Raw genomic sequence first — 14,628 nt, forward strand, 5'->3', positions numbered from 1 at the left:
CTTGGACCTAAAGTAATTAAAATGAAACTTAGAAATCCCAGTGCATTGTGTGACAGCAGCTTTTCCTATAGGATGTGCAGCATCACAAAGACTTCATCAGTGGGGTTGGGAGTGCTTGGAGCTTTGTCCTGTGCCACTCTGGGATGCCATGAACCAGGACTTCACCTGCCACCAGCCCAGGTCACCCTCTGCCACCGCAGCTCCTTGGACCTTGTGTCCCCAAAGCAGACACAAAGTGTTTCTGCTGCTCCCCCTTTGCACAAACCCACAGAGAGCTGGGATTTTTCCAAGTCTCGTCTCTCCATTGGGCCATATTCCCAAAGAACCAGCAGCACATCCTGATGAATACGGCAAGTTACGTGGATGGTTGTCAGCTCCACTTCCTGCCTAGAAATCCTGAAACTGCTTCTAAATGCTGCTGCTTCAGCTCCTGGACACCTTCTCACACAGAGCTGGGAAAAAAAATCCCCTGGCCACCAGCTAAAAGGTGAGTTATGCCAAAGTTAGAGTACTGTGGGAAATCTCTGTCCCTCCCTGTCCTTTTAATGTATCTGTACATGGGGGTGTGCCTGGATGTGTCTTGTGCACAAAGGAAGGAGCGTGCAAGCAACGGGACTGACACTTTCAGTGTCCATGCTATTCCATACCCATGGGTACAGAGACATTATGGAAACCCTGGCACAGACAGGGCCTTCTGTCCATGGGTAGAGACATCCTAGAGCCCCTGGCACACACAGAGCCTTCTGTCCACGGGTACAGAGACATCCAAGAGCCCCTGGCACACACAGAGCCTTCTGTCCATGGGTACAGAGACATCCAAGAGCCCCTGGCACACACAGGCCTGGCAGCACAGGTTGATTTCCCCACAGGCTGCAGGAGATTAGAACACAACATTTGCCAACACTGACTGAAAGCCACAGCTCCGGGTGCTCCCCGTGAACCCCAGCTCTGGGACCACTGTCTGCCATAAGCTTCAGGGGCTGCAGTGGGAGCCCGGCTGGGCTCTGCCCTGGGGCCATCCTGCAGGGACAGCTGCAAACAGGGAGCATTCCCTTGCCACAAAGAGCCAAGCCATGGCTGCAGGGCAGCTGCTCCAGCCCGGAGTGCACTGCTGAGTGCTGTGCTCTGGGGCTGGGGCTCCCCGCACAGGGGACTGGACTGGTGTGCCACAGGAGACAGAGAAGCTGCAGCTTCAGCATAACTGAGGTGGATGCGTGGGCTGGGAAGAGTGGGGAGGCTCAAGGGGATTCACAGAGCTCATCCTGCTGCAAGGACGAGGAAAAGGGAGTGGGAACTCAGCAGTGAGGAGAGCTGAGGGCAGAAGAGGAGCTCTGAATGACACTAAAATCCCACTGGACCTCTGAGACATTGCTGCTCCTCAGCAAGTGACAGGATGAGTCCCTAAGCCTGGGGCTCGGCCTTCCTCATGGTGAGGGGCACCAAGGAAGGCAACAGTGTGATGGAGACTGCCATGGGCTGGGAACTCACTGGGGGACAAGAGGGAGCAGTTGGGAAGTAAAAGGCAGGTGGGGGAGAGAACAGTTCAGAGAAGGGCTGAGCTACAGCTTGAGCAAGCTGCAAAATGTCATTTGGGGTCATCCCAGATTGATTTCATTTCAGAAGCTATTGAACAAGTTTAATTTTTGGGTGGTGTCATGTTTGCCCTTGGAGGTGTACACTCTGCAAACTTGAGCTGTGTTGCTGAAATGCTCAAGCAGGTCTGTGCTGCAGGTCACCCCATTTCTTCTTTGGCTGATTGCGGCCCGGTGCTGAGCTCCAGCAGAGCCCTGGCACAGCCCAGAGCAGCCTCAGCACCCGCAGAGCCCGGCTGCAAGAAGAGAAACCAGAAAGCGCCCGTCAGCTGAAGGCTCCTGTCCCCTTGTCCCAGCCGCCCGCGGTGCCCAGGCCATGCTGGCCGTGCCCAGAGCTGTGCCCAGAGCTGCCCATCCCTGCTGCCTGTGGGAGCAGAGCAGGAGGGCAGGACATGTGCCCAGCCTGCAGCCAGCCACGGCACATCCAGCCCTCAGCAGCTGCCTAGAGCAGGATGCTCCTGTGCTCGCTGCCATCTCCCCAAAGCTCTGATCCCACCATGCCAAGCAGACCGGACCCACCTCACGCCATCCTCCGCTGGAAGAAAAGCTGGTCCCAAACGATGTCCTCAGCCTTCTCCAAGGGCACGGCCCATCCACACAACAGCTGCTCCCAAGCATTTCCCCATCCAAACTGGACCCCACCTGGAACGCTTCCTCTAGAAAAACACACAACAAATTATTGAAAATAGATTACAGACAAAAAGGGGAACAAGAAAAAAGGTCAAAAATCTTATCTCTGTCAGGGGATTAAGGAAGGCCCAACCCCTGCATGCCAGGGAAAAACCCACCCACAGGTGAGGGAAGCCCAGGCTGTCTCCCTTCCCCCCTGCACTGCCCTCCAAAATAACGGTGATCCCAAAGCAAACAGGGGCAGTGGAGCAGCCCAAGCCCTTCCTTGCCTGCAAAGCAAAGCAGCCCCTGCACAGGTTCTGGAGTCCCACCTCTGCTCCCACCATGGGGGTTTCTTTGTGTCGGGCTGGCTGCCCCAGCCCCAGCCCCATCCCCAGCCCGGGGCACGGTGGGTGCTGGGGCTGTTGGCAGGGCCAGGAGCCCACTCCCATTTCATCAGCACCCCAGCCCATCCCCCCAGCCCTGCCAAAAGCAGCCTGGCAGCCGACTGAAGGATCAGCTGCATCCTCCCCAGCAAAGGGGGAACCTTTGGTTCCCGGCCAGGCTGTGCAATGCCCAAATCTGGGAGCATCCCCCTGCGTGTGGACTCACCTGCATATTCCCTGTGGAGCCTGGCTTTGGAGAAAGCGCCAGAATCAAAGTCCATCATCTTCAGCTGCCGGTGACCAGGTGGAGGAAGAGGTTGTCATTTTTGATGTCGTCCTCACTGTCCCCAGCAGCAGCAGCCCCACCTGGTACAGCTTCTCCAGGGCCGCCTCCTCCTTCCCTGAGGTGAGCCCAGGCTGTCAAGGTTCTGCCCAGGGCCCCAGCTGTCAGGGAACCAGGACAAGCAAAACCAGCTCAGATGGTGCCCACCAGTGCTGGGCAGAGCAGCTCAGCTCCAGCACAAGGGCTGCGTGTTCCCATCTGATGACCCCTGGGCAGTGACACAGGCAGGACAAAACCAGTCTGGTTGGCTTTGCCACTGATTGCCAGGACAAGTATGGAGCTGTTACCTGCCAGGCCCCTGGATCCAACTGTGCACGTTGATCTCTCCCATTTTCTAGGGCAGAAGACCACCCTGCACCCATGGATCACGGAAAAGCTCTTCTAAGGACGGCCTGTCCAAGGGCTGCATGGACAAACACCTCTTAATGAGATCCTGGCACTCTGGGGAAACAAACCAGAAATCACCAGTCAGTTGGAGAAGTTGCCCCCCTGTTCCCATGCCCAGGCCATGCTGGGTTTGCCCAGAGCTGGGCCTAAACTTCCCCATGGATTCTGTGTTTGGAGGAGAGCAGGAGAGCAGGACATGTGCCACCTCCTCAGCAGCTGCCAGAGCAGGATGCTCATGAGCTGCTGCTGTCTCCCAGCACTGGTATTGCCCCCATGGCCAGAGATGAGGACCCACCTTGAGAGAGCCGTCGTGGGAACAAGATCCGCCCCCAGATGATCTCCTGGCCCCTCCTGAACGGGTGCTTCCCCATGACCAGGTGGTACAGCAGGAGGCCCAGGGACCAGATCGTCGCTGCCTCGCCGTGGTAGCGTTGGTGCTGGATCCACTCTGGTGGGCTGTAGGACAGGGTTCCTGTGGAACACAGACAGAGTTCATCAGGGGGACGCTGCTGCTCCCAGAGCCTGGCCCCAGCATCCCTGGGTGTGTGGGGGCCACCCCAGTGGCACACAGGGTGACCGCTGCCATCCTCGCCACCACCTGGGACTTGTGTACAGACTTGGGGCTGGAAAAGAAGCCACTGGTGTTGGAAGAGGGCAGCAGAAATCCTGGGAAGGCCCAACCATGACACACAAAAGCAAAACTCATCCAGTGGTGGAGAAAGCCCGCTCTACTCCCCGCCTGCACGGCCCCCCAAAAATGTTAACCAGTCAATGCAAACAATGGGAGCAGAGCAGTCCAAGCCCTTCTCGCCTGCACACCAAACCATCCAGGGCACAGGGTCAGACACCCCTCTCTGCTACCCCCACTGGGGTTTTTGTCAGGCTGGCTGCCCCAGCTCCAGCCTCTAGCCCAGGCCACAGTGGGGTGCTGAAGGCTGTCGGCAGGGCTGGAGCTGGCCCCCCTCACACCCCCCACCCAAATCAGCTTGGCTCCAGCATTAATCCCATCCTGGCTGCAATAGGGGGAGCCCCGGGGCTGCACCCCGGCTGGGCCATGAGATGCCCAGGAGCATCCCCCGGCAGGGCTCACCTGCAAACTGGGTGTAGGCTGTGTCTTGGAGGAAGGCGCCACAGCCAAAGTCAATCAGTTTCAGCTGCCCGGTGGCCAGGTCGAGCAGGATGTTCTCAGGCTTGATGTCCCTGTGCAGGACCCCGCAGCTGGTGCAGTGCCGCACGGCCTCCAGCACCTGGCGGAACAGCCCCCGCGCCTCCTCCTCCGGCAGGAACCTCCGCTCCGCCAGGAAACCCCGACAGCTCCTGGCACCGCTCCGGACGCTCCAGCACCAGCACGACGCTGTCAGGAGCTCAAGCCACTCCAGGAGCTGAATGACACCAGTGCAGCCAGAGGACACCTTGTCCAGCAGCACAACCTCCAGGGGTGCGCTGGTGCCGTCGGGCTGCGGGAGGAACGCGATGCCGTCAGTGGGGCTGAGGCCGTGCCAGGCTGGGGAACCCCTCAGCCAGCCCGGGATGCTCTGCATGCCCCGCTCAGCCCATGCCCGCTCTCCCTGCAGGGCTCCCGGCAGCTCCCACCCTGCCGGGCCCCGGCTCCTCGCCACCCGGCACGGCCCGGCTTCTGCCGCTGGCCCCGCTCACTCACCAGCTCGCCCCAGTGCCGGACGCGGTTCCGTGGCACCCTTTTGATGGCCACCTGCAAGCAAGAGAGAGCATAGGTTGAGCGCGCCGCCCGCCCCGCCGGGCCCCATCCTCCTCCTCCTCCGCCCCCTCCACCTCCTCCTCCTCCTCCTTCCCCCCTCCTCCTCCTGCTAATCCTCCTCCTCCTCCGCCCCCTTCTCCTGCGCCCCGCCGCCGGCCCCGCCGCTCACCGGGGCGCCGTCCGAGAGCCGCGTGGCTGCGAAGACGCTGCCGAAGCCGCCGCTGCCCAGCAGCGAACCCAGCCGGTACCGCTCCTGCAGGGCCTCCTCCTGCGCCTTCCCTGCGGGCGGGACGCGGCTGTCAGCGCTCGGCCCGGGGCCAGGAGCGGCCCCCGAGCGCCCCCCGAGCGCCCCGGGCCGGCCCTCCCCAGGCGTTCTGTCCCTGGAACGGGACAGCGGCGGAGCTCGGGCCAGGGAAGCCGCAGCGGGGGCGGCGGAGCGGCCGCGCCGTGTGTGTCCTCCGCGGGGCCCGGGAGGAGCCGGGGCCGGGGCCGGGACTGGAGCTCACGTCGGGGCTGGGGCTGGGCTCGGGCCAGGCGGAGCCAGAGGGCGGCGATGCCGCCCCAGCCAGGCACTGATGCCCGCCCAGCAGCGCCACCGCCAGCACGGCCAGAGCCGGGCGGAGACGAGACCCCGGCGGGACGGCCGGGACGGGGACGGGGATGAGGACGGGCAGCCCCGCCGGGGGCCGGGGGCGGGCTGGGGACATGGCCCAGCAGGGGGAGAGGGAGACTGGGAGAGGAGGGGGGACAACGGGAAAGGGAGAGCGGGAGAGGGTGCGGGACAGCAGGAGAGGGAGAGGAGATGCGAGAGGGACTCAATAGAGTATGTGCTGCCGCTGCCGCTGCTGCTGCCGCTGCTGCGACTGCCGCCGCTGCTGCTGCCGCTGCAACTGAAGCTCCGGGGCCGTTTGTCCCCGTGTCCGTTTTTCCGTTGCCCGCTCCCCCCGCGCCCAGCCCCCCGCTCCCCGGGGGCAGCCCCTGAGCCTGTCCAAACACGGGAACTTTGCCCTGTTCAGCCCAGACCCAGAGTCTGGACTCCTACACAGGGGAACAGGAATCCCCTCTGTCGCTGCCATGCATTGTCCCCGCTGAGGATCAAACCCTATCGGGGCACATTCCCTGAGTGCAGAATTTGTACCTGACCCAAGCACTGCATTTACATCTCCAGCAATGGTTAAAAAAAAAAAAAAAAAACACACAAAAAAACCCAAAAAAACAAACGGGGAAGGCAAACTGTGTGTAGCTCATGGTATTTTAGAGTGTCTAAAATTCGCCAAGTCATGGATCTTAGAGATGAGATCTATTTGGATTAAGGGGATGGAGCAGTAGTGCAAGATGGAAAAGAGGAGCATAAAAATAAACAGAGAAAAACATCTTCAGTTGTTTCTTTCCATTTTAATTTCATTTCTTAAAAGCTGTTTCAGTTTTCCCAGAATCTTCTCCACACTCCTGTTTGCTCTTTCCAAGAACCTTTCCTGGAGAACGAGGTGCAGCTTCTGTCACAAGATGTGCCACCAGCTGCAGCTTCTCTAGGCTTTCCACACCTTGTGTGCAGCTCAACTCTTGCAGCACAGCAGGAGAAATGTTTGAAGAACTTGACAGCTTGTTCTTTCTTTTCCTTGTGGGCTGGGCAGTTGTGCCATTGGTAAGGTTTTCATTGTTACTGTTCTGCCCTAAGAAACCATGACGGGCTACCAGGAATTGTCAGGGAATGCAAGCCTGACTGAATGCAGAGAAAGAATCTGCAGAGCCTGCATCCAGAAATGGAGAGCTGTGTGAAAATCATTGCAACATCCCCATGGGCATCTTGAAAGTGATCTAGAAGATGAAAATGCTCTGACAGAGGGCATTTGTTTCTGAGTTCAGTGTAGAGGATTCCACATCTAGTGCATTGGTTCATAAATCAAGAGTTCAATCAGTTCATGGAAAGCACCAGAACAAGCTGGACCTCTCAGCCTTAAACACTTCAGTTGTTCAGGGACCCAAAAATGTTCCATAGAAAGAGCATTAGAAGGAGAGGAAAGAGACAGAGAGACAGAGAGACAGAAGCTCCACAGAAAGACACACGTGTGGCTCCCAGCTCCTGGGGTTCCAGTGTGGGTGAGACACAAGCCCCAGGAGAAGGCAGACTCCATAGCAGGGGCTGACCTTGTTCTCCTTGGTTTTAAGCCCCTGGGCCTTCGTGGGCCTCCCCCCAGCTGGGACTTGTGATTGCTCGGGCGTTCAGAGCCGGGTTAGCGCTGTCCCAGCTGTGGGACTGATTGACAGCTCAACCCAAGGTGTCTCGGGACACTGATCTCATCCAGCCTCTGACAGTGGCCATGGTGACACTGGGGAACCTCATGGAACCGTGGGTCAGTGTGACAATGCAGGTCCAAGGACACCATGGTGATATCCAGGTTTGCTCAGCACCAGAGACACCTTTGCCTTTTTTGTCCCCAGCTGTCATCACTGCCTCCAGTGTTCTGCTCTAACTGGAACCTGGGGACACTTTCACATGAGTTGTGTCCCTCAGTGGGACCCATTAAAAGTTAAAGAAAGTCTGGGTTTTGAATCTGACTTTGAGTTCTTGAGAAGTTCTTTGAGTACACTCTGAGGTCTGGGTCCGATGCAAAGAGCACCAAAGCCCCAGAGGGTCATTAACGTCCTGGTGCTGTGTCTGTGCTGCTGAGCTGGGCCGGGCTCCTGGCCCAGAGGCAGCTCCTGGCAAGGGCAGCGCTGCAGAGAGACAGCTGTGGCCAGGAGCAGCTCCTGTGCACAGCCCAGCAGGGCTGGGGCACTGCCAGGGCATCGCAGGGACACGAGCAGGGCGCAGACAGAGCTCACAGGGGCTCAGCACTGGCAGGGGCTGTGGGGTGTCCCAGAGGGGGCTGTGTCACAGCAGCACCTCTGTGGCTGTGTCACGGAGGCACAGAGCAGCTGTGATGTCAGAGAGGGGCTGTGTGACAGCACAGCATGGGTTGTGTGAGGTCACAGACTGGGCTATGACATCACAGAGCGTGTTGTGTGAGGTCATCAAGCAGCTATGGCATGATAGAGGGGACAGTGTGACATCAGAGAGCAGGCTGTGACATCATGGCATGGCTGTATGACATCATAGAGCGGGCAGTGAGGTCAAAGTGTGTGCTGTGACATTACAGAGTGGCAGTATGACATCACAGGGAGGGTTTTGTGACATCACTGAGGGGCTTGTGACATCACACAGCAGGGTGTGACATCATAGTGTGAGCCCATAGGGCAGACTCTGCCGTCATGTAGAGAGTGGCTCTGTGACATCAGAGTGTGGGTTGTGACATCACCGAGTTGGCTGTGTGACATCATAAAGCAGGCTATGACATCATGGAACAGACTGTGATGTCACAGGATGACTTTGTGACGTCATAGTACAGGGTGAATTTCTGACATCACAGAATCTTCTGTAACAGCACAGCTTTGTGACATCACAGAGTGACATCGCAGAGTTGGGCCTATGACATCACAAGGGAGCTATGTGGCATCCAAGGGTGGGTTGTGACACCACAGGGGCTGTGTGACATCACAGGGGCTGTGTGAGGTCACTGGGGAGGTGACTCTGCCCCAGCCCCCCCTCCCAGTTCCCCCAGAGAAGTCCAACGCTGCTCGTGCACAGCGGGGTCCCCTGTCCCCCCGGGTCCCCCCGCCCCCGGCGCCGCAGCCTCCCCCAGAGGATGTTCCACGAGATCGAGCCCAGAGCCTGACACAGGGCCATGGGGGGTGGGACAGGGGACAGGGACCCCCCGGCAGCGTCCCCGTGTCCCCCAGGGCCAGAGCCTGGCCCAGGGCTCCTTCACCCTGTTACCAACGAGGGCTTGAGAGCGCTGAAAAAATCCCCAGCAAGGGAGCAGCAAAAACCAGATTTAATATTGAGCAACAGCACCACAAAGTTCCTTGGCAAGAGTCACTCTGCTCCTGACTGGACACTTCAGGCACAAAAAAGGAAACAAAGCAACAACAAAACCAAATAAATTCCAGGCAATTAAATCAGAAATAAACCGAGAACTGGGGCTTTCATTCCTATGGAAAAGAACTGTCCTTCTTCCTGCAGGTGCCCATGGCCACAGCTGGGATTTCACCTCCAACACTGCCTGTTGTGACAGACTGGAGGAGATTGTGGGCTGGAAACATTTTGTGTGTGGGGGAGGAAGGGGCAGGTCCAGCCTTGCCCTGCCCTGGAACCCCAGCCCTGCCCTGCCCTGGAACCCCAATCCCCCCAGGGCCTCTATCCCAGCCCAGCAGTGTCTGCCAGTCCCTGGCACAGCACAGGCAATGCTCCACAGCCACCTCTGGAGCCCCCAGCCCAGCTCCTGAGTGACCAAATGACCCCAAGTCCCACCTGGGGGAAGGGCCCAGGAAGACCAAGGGGTATTTAAGGCTGAGCACAAGGCGAGCACACATCTTGACCCTACCTCCTCTTGGAATTTCGATCTGAACAGTGCTGGAACCCAGGAGTTGGTAGCTCTGTGTGTGCTTCTCTAAATCTTTTTCATCATTCTCTATTTCTGTCTCTCGTTCTTTTATTTCTGACCTCTTGAAAATTTTGAGCAACTTAAAACTCAGATGGCTTAGAGTTTGTGAAGTTGACTGGACCAATATACAGCTTTGAGAAGTGTTTTGTGTTCATTGAATGTCTTATTAAACCTTTTGCCAAAGTTTCAGCTCCTTGGCTCCAACTCCCACCTGCTTTCCTTGGAGAAGGAGCTGCCCCAAACACAGAGGGATGTTCTTTTCTTGTCAGCCAGCAAAGCCAAGGGAAGGCACAGCTCCATCAAATGCAAAAGTCATTCCTCTGCTGGATATTAAATCCACTTTGCACAGCAGACAGACTCAGAGCAATGCAAAACACCTTCTGTGCCCAGCACAGGTCCCAAGGTCCCTCCAAACCCTCCCTGCCCCAATTCTGCCCAGATTTGCTCTTTGCACACACGAGTCACACACTGAAGGCACGAGCTCCTTCCATGCCCAGAGGGAGGAAAAGCGGGAAAGTGGATGAAGAGCTCTCCTGGGCAGAGCCAAGGTCCAAGGGCCCCTGCAGGGAACCACAACTCATCAGGTTTGTGTCCTTTGGGCTCAGGGACTGGTGACACTCAGAAGCACAGAAAGGTTTCTTGCCAACAAACACAAGTTGAACATTTGAACAGTTAATTAACCAACCCAGCTCTTCCCTCAGCTCTCTGTGATGTCCCAGCAGCATCTGACATGTCCCCCATCCCCAAGGGATTTCCATACAGGAACAGTTTAAGACAGAGACATAAGAAAAGGCAATACTGTGACAGATATTAATATAAGTAAGGTGTTGATTAATGTGATATTTATTTGAACTTCTTAAAGATTGGGCAACTCCCTGAAGCTCAAAGCATGTAACCAGTCAGTTGAGAGGCCCTTGCGTGACCAGAGAGCATCTGGAGGAGGAAATCTGGGAGTAACAGGAAGGACATAGATCCAGCTGGTCTAGTGAAGAGATGTCCTTAGACATGGCCATTTCAACAGAAGAGGTGGAAATACCTGAAGGAAGAGAGAGATGATGTAGTAAACAATATTGGTGACTCAAGTAAAGGGGAAGATCAGTATTTCTTCTCCTTCTCCCATCAGTACACTTCCAGGAAATTCCTGGAGGGAAGACTTTGGTATTTCTTAAAAGTACTCAAGTGACCCAGATAATAAAAATGTCCTTGTATATTACGAAATTTACAAGAATTTAAACCTGTGCCCCTTTCCAGGCAGATATCAGCTGTGTGCCCATGGACAGGCAGTGCCACTTGTGCCCTGAGGTGCCGAACTGGGATTGGATCTCTCAGAGAGGAGCTGAGGGAGAGCAGAGCACCTTGCAAGCTGCAGGTCCCTGCCAGCCCCGCAGGGCTCCTGTGCCATCAACATCTGCTCTGCTCCAGTCTGAAACAGGGCCCAGCATGGTGCCGGGATCATCAGAGAGCTGAGGTGTGTGCTGGAATTCAATGCCCTCCCCATGGCGCAGCAGCCCTGCATTTCCCTGCTCCAGCCTTGGTCTCCAGCACAGCCATGGAGGCTCTTTGGGCTCCTGAGTGTTCCTGCAGCCACCAAGGGCAGCTGAGCTCTGCCTTTGGCACAGTCAGCCCTGGCCAGCGCAGGCCATGCTCAGCAATTCCTTGTCTGTGCCCGGCCTTGCTGCCAGCCCCGGCAGCGGCTGCGTGGCCCCTTTGTGACCCTGTGCTGGCCCGGCCATGGTGCCACAGTCCCTGTGCAGGCCCAGCTCAGGACAGGAGCATTGCGGCTGGGAACGGCCCCTGTGCCGTGGTGCCCACAGCAGCCTTGGGGCTCTGTGCCCCATGGCCTCCCTGCTGGGCAGCCTCTGCCAGCTCCTGCAGAGCCCGTGGCACCTGTGGGACTGCACAGACAGCCCTGCCCCGGGCTCTGCCGGCCTCTGGGCCAGCAGAGAGGCCGGCCAGGGCTGGCCATGGCCGGGAACAGGCCCTGAGCCCCGCAGGAGGATGGAGCTGGGCCACAGCCAAACTCAGCCCAGGGCAAAGCTGGGCTCAGCAGCCAGGGCTGCCAAGGGCTGGGGACAGAGGCGGGCGGAGACAAATGTCCTGGGCCCCCTCCCTGCTGTGTCCATGCCCCCAAGGGCACAGAGCAGCCTCCTCTCTCAGACACTTGCCTGTTTTCCATGCCTTGCATAGGCGCTGGCCCTGCCCCACAAGGCCTGGGCTGAGTCATGCCCTGCACGCTCAGCCAGGCTGGGATGGACACTGATGGTTCCTGTGCCAGGCTCTCTGAGCCCAGCCCAGCTCCCTGCAAGCTCTGCCAGCTGCCCTGAGCTCTGTGCAGCACCAAGGGCCTCTCCCCAGCACAGCCCAGCCGGCTCTGGCCCCACAGCTCTGCTCAGCCCAGGCTGCTCTGGCCACTGGCCCCACGGCCTCAGCCCCTGGCCAGGGCACAGCAGCAGCTGCAGCTCAGCCAGGACTCAGCCCCAGCCATGGGGGAAGGGGCTTGGCCAAGGCCAAAGGAGGCTCCCTGGGTGCCCTGCTCCCCTCGGGCTGAGGTGCTGAGAGCTCTGCAGCCCCTGCTGCCATCCCATCTGCCCAGGCCAGCACAAGAGCCCGGCCTTGGGGCCCTCCAGAGCTGCTCCTGCTCCAGGCCCAGGGCCCATCCCAAAGCCGGGGCAGCCACAAAGCTGTCTTAGGGTGAAGAGCCTGGCTCTGTGTTCTCCATCCCCTCCTTGCTGGCGCTGCCAGGCTAGGATGAGGAGCCCCTCAGCCTTCCCTGCTCTGGGCTGGACAAGCCCAGCTCCCTCAGCCTCTGCTCACAGCCCGAGGGCTCCAGCCCTACCTTGGAGGCCCTTCCCTAACCCTGCTCCAGCTGCCAGACATCTTTCCTGCCCTGGGGAACCCAACCCAGGCCACAGGGACCTGGATAATCCACGTCCTTGATGTCCTGGTCACACAGCCCTGGCCCCTTTTCCCCATGTCAGGCTCTGGGGGGGATCCTGTGGAATGTCCTTTGGTGGGGGCTGTGGCTCCAGGTGGACCGGGGGGATACCAGGGGATAAGGGACCCCGCTGGGCATGAACAGCATTGGACTTGTTGGGAGAAACTGTGAGGGGGAGCTGGGGCAGAGTGACCAACCCAGTGACGTCACAGAGCCCTCCTGGGATGTCACACAGCCCCTCTGTGATGTCACAGCCTGCTCTGGGATATCAGACCTCTGCCCTATGATGTCACAGCAGGCTCTGGGATGTCACAGAGGCAGTCTATGATGCTGTAGCTGCTCGATGACCTCACATAACTCTGTGACCTCATGTTACCAGATGATAAATTATCTACATCAGGTGAGTTAACACCGGAGCTTGTTCTCCAAAACCCCAGGCCTATGGAAACCACACAATGCCCATTGTGTCAGAAGGGGAACTGGAAGTTCACCAGCCTCAGTGTCCTGCCAGCTCAGCCAGGCCCACTGGAACACTGGGGTCCACGACCACCAGGGACCACCAGAGAGACCCCCAGAACAGAAGAGAGCATGCAAAAGGGGAGGGGAAATACGTTAATGATTCTGGGGGAATGATTATCAGATGTGTGTTTAGTCCAGGACAATCAATGAATATGTGTGCAAAATACAGAATATGAACAGAAACTGTACTCAGCACGCTCGGCTTTGGGAGGAGCTATCCCCCGTGCATCCGGCTGAATAAAGAATGCTGCTTCTTAATGCTGCATTGGGGTTAAGGAGTTTTCTGTTTTACTGAATTTTTGGTAACACTCCACTCCCAAGGAAAGCTCTGTCTCCTGCTGCTCACAAACAGAGAAGCGCTGGTGGCAGATGTGGGGGTCGGAGGCTGCCTGGGGCACAGTGACCATGAAATAATCAAGATTTCAATGTTTTGTGAAAGAAGGAGGGGTAGCAACAAAACTTCCACACTGAAATTAGGAAGGGCAGACTTTGGCCTATTTAGGATGCAGATTTGGGGAGTACCAAATCAGGTACTGATTTTTTTAAGGGAAACAGCCCTTTAAAACAAAGGGGTCCTGGGAGGATGGACACATTTCAAGGAAGTAATCTTATAGGGGAAGGAGCAGCCTGTGCCAGTGTAGCAAAAGATGAGCTGGTGAGGAAAATGACTGCCCTGACTGCCCATGGAGCTTCTGTGGGAACTCAAAGGAAAAATAGAGGGTGCATTAACTTTGGACAGAATGTCAGGCAACTTTGGAAGTGTTAAAGGATGTTATTAGGTCATGGAGAAAGAAAAGTTGAGAGGTGAAACTCAACTACTGCTTAAGTTGGCCACTTCTGTGAAAAAAAATTGAAAAGGTTTCTGTAAATAAATTAATAGCAAAATCTGGGATAAGGAGAACATCTTTATTGGATGCAGTGAAGAATATAGTAAGTAAAGACAAAGAAAAGACTGAGTAACTTAACACCTTGTTTGTATCAATTTTCAATATTAGGATAGGTTGTCCTCAGGACAAGAAATCTCCTGAGCTGGTAGATAGGCACAGGGAGCAGAACAGCCCCCTGTAGTCCAGGAGGGAGCAGCTGGGGACCTGCTGAGACACTCAGATGCTCACAGGTGTATGGGATCAGATGGGATGCATCCTAGGGGGATGAGGGAGCTGGTGGATGAACTCGCCAAGCTGCTCTCCATCATTTACCATCAGTCCCTGGCTCAGCAGGGAGGTCCCAGAGCACTGGAGGAGCCAGTGTGAGCCCATCCCCAAGAAAAGCTGGAAGGAGGATCTGGGGAACTCCAGGCCTGTCAGCCTGACCTCGGTGCCCGGCAAGGTTATGGAACAGATCACCCTGAGTGCCATCACAGGGCACCCACAGGATGGCCGAGGGGTCAGAGCCAGCCAGCGTGGATTTAAATGTCTGCATTCATGATCTGGATAAGGGGACTGAGTCCACCATCAGGAAATTTGCAGATGACAAGCTGGCTGTGAGTGTTGATCTGCTGGAGGGGAGGAGGGCTCTGCACAGGGACCTGGACAGGCTGGATCCAGGGCCCAAATCCAACAAGGTGAGGTTTAACAAGTCCAAGTGCCAGGACACGGCACTCGAGGTGCTGCCCAACGAGTGCCGAGCACAGGGGAAGAATCACTGCCCTGGTCC

General features: G+C 57.2%; 1 long non-coding RNA gene across 1 annotated transcript; it reads right to left on the reverse strand.

Annotated features, from left to right (window-relative positions):
* Positions 1-1,588: 1,588 nt before the first annotated feature.
* Positions 1,589-2,196, reverse strand: LOC137467944 (uncharacterized). Its single transcript, XR_010995676.1, has 2 exons — positions 2,112-2,196; positions 1,589-1,828 (listed from the first exon to the last, which is right to left on the reverse strand). It is a non-coding gene; the product is annotated as an uncharacterized lncRNA (long non-coding RNA).
* Between the last annotated feature and the right edge of the window lie 12,432 nt (positions 2,197-14,628).

Source organism: Anomalospiza imberbis, unplaced genomic scaffold (assembly GCF_031753505.1).
Source record: "Anomalospiza imberbis isolate Cuckoo-Finch-1a 21T00152 unplaced genomic scaffold, ASM3175350v1 scaffold_89, whole genome shotgun sequence".
Lineage (NCBI taxonomy): Eukaryota > Metazoa > Chordata > Aves > Passeriformes > Viduidae > Anomalospiza > Anomalospiza imberbis.